The sequence below is a fragment of the Lemur catta genome, chromosome 16 (assembly GCF_020740605.2).
Source record: "Lemur catta isolate mLemCat1 chromosome 16, mLemCat1.pri, whole genome shotgun sequence".
In the NCBI taxonomy this organism is placed as follows: domain Eukaryota; kingdom Metazoa; phylum Chordata; class Mammalia; order Primates; family Lemuridae; genus Lemur; species Lemur catta.
The window spans coordinates 11,118,741-11,126,286 of record NC_059143.1 but is presented as its reverse complement, the minus strand read 5'-3'; positions in this window follow the sequence as shown (position 1 = coordinate 11,126,286).

Below are 7,546 nucleotides of genomic sequence, written 5' to 3'. Positions count from 1 at the left end.
CTGACCTCAGAATCAAAGGCACAGAACTGCAGGAGAGGTGATGATTTTTAAATGTCAGAGTGATAACAGCAAATTGAGATGCCAAGACAAAAGTGAATCCATCTTGGATGCTAACCCTCTGTGTTGACTTCTGATTAACTCCAGTCCTGGGAATGTCTCCTGACTTCTACCTTATTTACTGTCACTGGTGCTGGAACTATTCATAGCAACCTTGATGTTATCGTGCCAATTACAGGCTGTGACACACTGCACTCTTGCCTGTCCTGGAGGGCTGCCTGTAACTGTTCCATGGCACTTACGCCCTGGATCTGGGGGTGATGGTGTGGAGCTCTACCTGACCTGCTGTGCTCAAGACCACGCGTCTGTAAGTTCTGTAACTTGCTCCATAAGCAAGAAAACTTTTTTTTTTAATATTAATAGTTTTTTTTATAGTTCTCCTATGTTTCAAGTTTCAAGGCCAGAAAGATTTGCTGACTAGAACTTTGTAACTTTCTGTTGCACTGATGCATTCGTTTTTGAGTTTCTTTCCCAGAAACAACAGAAACTCCTTGCAGCCATGAGATAAGTACAGAGCCTTACACTGCCTGTTTGTCCAGGGAAGACAAGATAAGCGACACCCCACCACAGATTGTGTCCAAGGACTGGCTGGGCAGCCAACTCCCCACATCCCACCTGTACACAAGGCTGAAAAGGTGACCAATATTAACCCCTAGCTCATTACACTGCCAAAATCCCCGCCCTGGGAGAGACTGGTCTGCCATTCTTTGATCATGGAATATATATACTAACATGATTTCTCACTGCACTTACATGCCCTCCACTCCACCCCCAACATCTGATGATACTCACTCCCCCCATACATTATTCATTTCACCTCCAAAAAAACCCCTGGCCCCCTTGGTCAGGGAGGTGAATTTGAGACAGTCCATTCCTCCCACATCCTGGATGATGCATCATTCACAATAAATCCTCTCTTCCTTGACAACCATCATTGTCTCAATAATTGACTTTCTGTGCAGCGAACAACAGAGAGAAGCCCCCTTGTGAGTTTGTTAACGGTTCCCCAATAAATCCCCCTTTACTGACAAACTGGATTTCTCTGCCACGTTCTCTGGCTTTACGATTCCTTTCCCTCTTAGGGGTTGCTTTGCATATATGGCTCTTTCATGAAACAGATCTTGTGATCCTTATTCTTGGCCTCCAGATCCTGGAACATGAGATTTCTGTTATAGAATTATAGGAAAGTATATTTTCCAGTGTACTCTAGTAACTTATTCCAATATTGGATTTCCAGAAGAAATTTAAAGTCAAATCTTCCTTCACCCTCCTTTGAATGCTGAATAATGAAGAACGTTCACATTGTTTAGGTCACTGTTTCTAAATTCTACTCCGGGAGCTTCTTGTCTTTAGAAGAGTCAAGCACTCTTTTAGACAAATAGCATGTTTCGCTTTAATTATTGTAATGAATGCCTAATTTGCCTATCAATCCATATATGACAAATAGTGGAATAAGGAGTTGCCAATTATCCAAAGCATTTTTATTTGGAAAGAGCTTTTATAAATGTTACTGAGGTAAATGTAATGAGACTCCTTAGTTATAACCCAAAGCAGTTATAACCAAGTTTTATGTACAGTAGCCAACAGCAATAAAATGGATACAGGAGACAGACCAGATCCTTATGAAATGAGGAATATTTAGCTATGAAACATAATTTCAAAAGTTATATATGCTAAGAAAAGTTGACAATAGAAACCAAGTTCCTTGTGACTTAGGTATTAGTAGCTTAGGGTGGATGTCAATGTTGTTACTTTTAGTCCATTTGTATCAGATGTCTCAAGACACATAATACTCTCGGAAAAAAACTTGATCAATCACCTTCATCCAGACCAAGAATTGAGCTGTCATGTGGTGTATGAATCTGCTTATCATCTGTAAAATGGCTTGTCTTATTAGAACACTGAAGTTTAATGAGGAACAAAAACTTCCTTTTGAATTAGAAGACTGTTCATCCCAATTATTCCATGTTCATTTGAATAGATTATTAGGAAAAAAAATGTACAATTGTGAATTACATCATGCAGTGAGTATACAAAAACTGTTCAGCCATCTTCAAGAAACGTGTGAGCTTTTGAATAAATGTAATTGGTCAGATTGAAGATGAAGAATTGAAGCACTAAGCCATCAGAGCCCATCCTTGACATTTTAAAGTAATGAAATTCAAAATTTGCCTTTTACACTTATCTTGTACCATATTGATTTCTAAATTACTCAGAGTTTTTCACAGCATGACCAAGCATGAAGCGTGCAGTTGTCCCCCATCTTTTTTTGGTCAGAAGTGGCATTTATTGAGACGAGCCTGTCAGTCACCCAGTGCCCACCCAGCCCTATGGTGTAATCATCTAAGCGAGACTTAACAGGGATTTTGATAGTTTCTTTTTTCCATTCTTTGACGGTCAAACAAATCCCAGAACGAGAGTGGACTGAGAGAAACTGAAAACTGTGACCTGATCGGCTTGTGCTTCTGCTAATTCAATCCTGCACCAAACCAGGGGAAGGCGTGGGGACAATTTTCATTAAAAGTGTCAGCAATTACGGAAAGTCTGAATATTAGTTGTCAAGGCAAAAGCAGTAGGAAAAGACTGCCTTGGGATTGAAAAAGAAGGGCTGACATTTGTTCCTATCTGTAAAACAATACTTTTCTCAGTGTAAGACGTACTCTATAAACTGGGAACTACCTGCATGCAGAGCCGTTTGAAATGTTTCTATCCCTTGCAAACCATTAGTCCGCATGTAACCCTTAATCTCATTTCAGAATTTAAAGTGCGATGCCTATGGGCACAGGAGATCATGCCACACAGACCGTGGCCTGGGCTGTATTGAGCTCTGTGTGGCTGTGCTCACAGATGCTGCCCTTGTGCCAATCAGCCCTGCCCCAATACCCATGTCAATCCTGACTGAGTGGCTTCCTCTCCCCTTGGGCCAAGGCACAGGTCGGTTACCACACTGGGGCCTCTGTGCTCCTAAACTGGTTTCTCCAGTCCAGCCTCCTACCGTATCCCTGTTCTCAAAATTATGCTCCATATCTGACTTCCCTCCAGGCTCCAACTCATAAGTTTGGGATTTTGCCTCACTTTCCTTATGGAATTCCCCTTCTGGTACACTGAAAAGCATTCCAGTTCCCTTCTCAGAGTTGGGGCATCAGTCCTGTTTCTGAGTTGGGCTTCTAGGAAGTCTGAGGCTTTGTTTTGCTCTTGTCAGTTCTCATCTCTAGCATGGCACCCGAGGACCCTCGTCAGATGTGGACTGTGCAATGGGCCACTCTACTGAGTATCAGCCTTGCGCTCTCTGTTAGGGTGCCCCACTGGGAACTATGGGCTTGGACTGGGTTTTGTCTTTACCCTTGACCACAGTCATAATTGTCTCTGGGATTTTCCATCCATCCATCCATCCATCCATCCATCCATCCATCCACCTACCCACCCACTTATCCATCCATCCATCCACCCACCTATCCACCCACTTATCCATCCATCCATCCATCCATCCATCCATCCATCTATCCATCCATTCACCCACCTACTGACCTGCCTGCCCATTTATCCATCCGTCCACCCATCTTTTCATCCATTTATTCTTTCTTACTGATTAAGGGCACTCTATGCCAGACCCTGTGCTTAGTGATGGAGACACAATGGTTTCCAAGACAGACATCATTCCTGATCTAGCAGGGGAGACAGATAAAGAAACAATTCCAAGAAAGTTCAGTAAGTAGCTTTCCTACACATCTGCTTAAGTAGGTGGATCCATTGCCAAGTTCCCATACATTCTGTCTTGTCCTATTTCTCTATGCACACACAGCTATACTCTGTGGAGGCAAAACAGGATAATATTTGCAGTTCTCTTTTTGAGAATTTTAGGGGGAAAACCATTATTTCAAGTCAGGAGAGCAGAGAGCAAGCCTTAATATTATATGCATATTTATATTGTAACCCCTTAGATTTGTAGTTTTGCAATATGCAAATGTTTTTATTTACAGATTTTATTTGCTCTTCACAGCATACCTGTGAGGCATATGCAGAGTAGGTATCATTTTCATCCTCACTTTATGGAAAAGAAATTAAGATTCATAGAAGTTAAAATAGCTTTAGAAAAGCTTAGAATTGAAACTAAAAATGAAACTCATTATTGATAATACAGAATTTTGTCCACTTTATCAATACTCAATGGAACTTGTACAGTTTTGAAAACCTTAGTAATGTCAGTTCCAGTTATTGCTATCTATAATTTTAAACAGGTTAATGCTCACTGGATATCCTTGTATATCACTTGTTCTGAAGAAAAGACAAATAACACACAGAACTCTAAAGTGTTGATTTATTAAAGATATTCCATTAAGTGTTTATTGTTTTATGAATGAACCCAAGTGGGGAGGTGGAAAGATGAAATCACTTGGCTCTTATCTTTGAAAGACGTGAGATCATTATTAAGCCCTGACAAAAACAGCAGGTAGCCCTTGAAACATTCTCCAAAGAACAGTTAGAGACTTTGACTCATGATTGAGGTTCTACTGTGGCATTTTCCTTCCCAACACCCTTTATTGGGAAGTCTCATTTTTTTGTCATCTGTTGTCATATTTAATTAGATTCATCAGAATGTTTTCTTATTTGGTGTTTGTTTCTTCTTTTCTTTTTTTTTTTTCACCTTTCATATACCAATGTGACTTTAATTTCCCCAAATAGTCTGTGTCCTTGAAACCACAGTTAAGGGTTCCTTTTAGAGTCAGCCTCCTTAAGTCCACCATGGTTGGTAAGTTTTAAGATGCCACGCTACTGGGCAAAATGTAAAGGCATATCACACTAGAGCATGGCATCTCCATTTTTCTATTTACTTTGTTTTTGGAATGACGGGGAAAGTCTGGTGTTTGGCATCACATTATTAAAATATGGTTAAAATATGGAAATTTTTACTTTTATATGGATTCTGTACATGTAGATAAACCTTAAAAGTGATGTTATAGTGTGTTGATTACTTTGAAGCAAGGGGATTCTAAAAGTCCAAAAAGTTGTTTTGTGACTCTTTAATTCTCTTAAGCAGAGAACAACCTTGACAGCCACTGGGGGTGAGGTCAGAGGGAAGTGTGACTGCCACCCTGTTACTTCTATGCCATTTGCCATCAGGTGATTTTGTTGCTTGTTTTGTAGATTGGAGAACTTTCTCTGATGGGTCATACTAGCTCTCTGATCCTTTAGGTCTAAATATCTACTCTCTGAAGGTTTCTGAGTGGTAGTGTCATGAACATGTCACCATGGGAGCCCCACGAGAAATATTGTATTCGTAGGGAGGAAAAACACCCCCAAATCCCTTGTGATGAGAGCTGTTTTAAAATTATTTTTTTCTCAAGGGTTTTAATCAAAAGACTTCTCAGGATGGCAAAGTAAGCCATTAGTCTGTCTTCGAAGAGTGCACCTTTCTTCCAAGTTGAAAAAGAATATTTATTCTGTATGGCTAAGATCATAGTTCCCATAATAGTTCCAGGTAAATAGTTATAGAAAATCCACAAGGATAAATCATAACTACACAACTGTATACATAGAGAGACAACATGGATGTATCATTCCTTCAGGAAGAGCAGAAAACATTGGTTTAAGTATTAGAATGAATTTAATGAATTGAAATTTCTCTGTAACTTTACTGACTCTTTTCAATTGTTTTCTCAGATAGTACCCTGAAGGTATGAGAAGACCCAAACAAGTGAGCCTCCCCCCTCCACTCCCCCCCCCAATCTCTACCAAAAATAGAAAAATTAGCCAGGCACAGTGCTGGGTGCCTATGGTCCCTACTACTCGGAAGGCTGAGGCAGGATCCCAGAAGTTCGAGTCTACAATGAGCTGTGATTGTGTAACTGCACTCCAGCCTGAGTGACAGAGCAAGACCCTGTCTCAAAAAACAAACAAACATATGTAACCTAAACTTTTGTACCTCCACAATATGCTGAAATAAGAATAAAAAAAAAAACAAACAAAAAAGAATACACCCAAGATGATAAAAGCTACATGATGTTGATGTTAATCTGAATTAAGATTATTCATATTTGGTAACATTTAAAACTTGGTTTACTTTCAGCCACAATATCAAATCCATCATAATATTCCTCCTTTAATTACATTTTACTCAAAGAAAATGAACATTTTCTTCAGTGCATATTTGAGCACTGGCTTTGGGAAATGCATACTCCAGAAGGGTTGAGAGGAAACTCCCTTTCTATATTAAGGAGGCTAGTACCAAAACTTTGAATCAAGTTGAGATTAAATTTTATGATTTAGATAATCTTTCATTAGGTATTTAAACTAAAGTATTATTTTGGGTGCTTTGGGAGCAGAACATTGATATTTTCTGTTCTCAAGGAGCTTTTTAGTGGGGGAAGATATAGGTTAGCGCGTGCTGTGATAAATGATTCCAAACACAAGTTTGGTTTTGCTCACATGACATGAACAGTGAGGTTGGCCAGGATCTCTGGTCATCCTGGTCACTGGCCAGAGTCAGACATAGGCTGACAAAGATTTCATCTGGATGTGTTTCCAAGTTCACCACAGCAGTGGAAGACACTGGGGATCGCACAAAGGCTCTTAATGTTTCTTCTTAGCAGTGACATGACACCTCTGCTCATATTTTATTGGCCAAAGCATAGTCACATCTAACTTTAAATGGGGCAGGGAAGTATAATTCTACTTTGTGCTCTGAGGGAGAGCTGGCAATATTTGGTGAAAATTTTTTGCCACTAAAGCTACCACAGATTGATGAGATGTGTGTGTGCCATCCAAGTGTCCTTAATGCCATCAGAGGTGCCAGTTAAATGGACTATAGTAAAAATTCAAGGAAAATATCAGTATATTCTTCATTGCTTAGAATTACATTGTTGTAAATAAGAAAGGTGAGAGGTACAGGTGGATGCATCATCTTCACCCCACTGTTGCCAGGGTTGACTGTCTCAACATTAATTAAAGACGATGACTTTCACAGAGGAGGACTGTACTTTTATAGAGGGGGTGTAAATGCAGGGAAGAGGAAAAACTAGAGGGTTAACGGTTTTCCCATTAAAGGTAGATACATATTCATGTGATAAGTTAATATAGGTCTTTCATCAAACAGATACCCAAAATGGAGTTGGATATGCAGTATGTTCATGGAGAAGGGAATAGGAGAAGGTACGGGGCATTCAGTCTACAGGGCTACAGTGTGGGTCTGACCCTGTGGGAGGAGGGGGGCAGGAAGGAGGAGTCTCAGACTGCAGGACATTTCTAAGAAAGGTTTGGGCAGGCTGATGGGTGGTCCACAAGACAAAGTCATTCATGGGAGGGGTCCCACAGTTCACCAGATGGGCCTGTCTACCTACTTCTGAAGTGCTGAGCCATTGGCCAGAAGTTGCCTACGGAAAACACAAACCTTGACACAAATGTGGTGGTAGATTCTGAGCAATCAGCAACTGGTCCTCAGAAAATTATGCTCCGGAAGCAAGAGATCTGAGGTGTGCATTTTAATGGCTAT